A 1,024-nucleotide genomic window follows, 5' to 3' on the forward strand; every position below is an offset into this window, starting at 1 on the left:
TTTATGGTTGTGGATTTTACTTGCTGGGCCCCCTTTGGGCTCATTCAGTTTTATTTCTTGTTTTCAGGTAGAAAGGATGCTGGAATAGGAGGCCGGAATGGGGACGGGAATAATTATTACTTTTCAAAGTCTTTTCATATAAGTTATTGTAATAATATGATATTCTGCAACTAAAGTTTAATGTTTTCTAATTTCGCTTGTAATAAAATCTCTTGAATAATGTTTTATACATTTATCGTATCCTTTAAAATCAAGTACTCTGATAGACCTTATAGATCTTTGCAAGAATTTTTGTTGTAAAAGAAGAAAAGTGGCAAACTCGGCCTTAACGGGCTGGGGATGTTACAGAGCCCCAGCATATATGCTGTAGCAATGCCCAGCAATCTGTCCAATTTCATCCAATTTTGCAACTACTCTTGGACAAAGCTTACCAGTCATGGTTTTGATGCCATCCCTCTTTCTTTGATATCTCTTTATCAACTTCTTCCTTATCATTTCCAGCATGGATATGATCGACAAGTCATGCGCCTTCAGAATGTAGGCATTAAAGCTCTCACACAGGTTGTTCACAAATCGATCACACTTGGAGAATGTATTGAACCAAGCCCTAAACCATGAGCTTGGGTCAATTTTTGACAAATAGTTGTATGCATCCTGGCTTATAAGTCTCAATTCCTCCATTTGCTTATGGAATTCAACTTCAGTGTATGCTGTAGCCGCAACCCATAACTTGTCATTCAATGCCACACCACGATGACCTATGTCTCTGTAGTTTACATACAAATGTCTTACACAAAATTGGTGGTCAGACCCAGGAATCACCACAACGAAAGCTGGTTGCAACCCCTACACTCAGTCACAATTGTAACCAAAAAACATCACATATTTTGTTTTGATAATAATAATAATAATAATAATAATAATAATAATAATAATAAACATAATATCTTTCACATACATATCTAAACAAATTCAAGTATGAAGAAAAACAAAAACAAAGAAATAAAATGAACTTAAATTATGG

The sequence above is a fragment of the Corylus avellana genome, chromosome ca10 (genome assembly GCF_901000735.1).
Source record: "Corylus avellana chromosome ca10, CavTom2PMs-1.0".
Classification (NCBI taxonomy): Eukaryota; Viridiplantae; Streptophyta; class Magnoliopsida; order Fagales; family Betulaceae; genus Corylus; species Corylus avellana.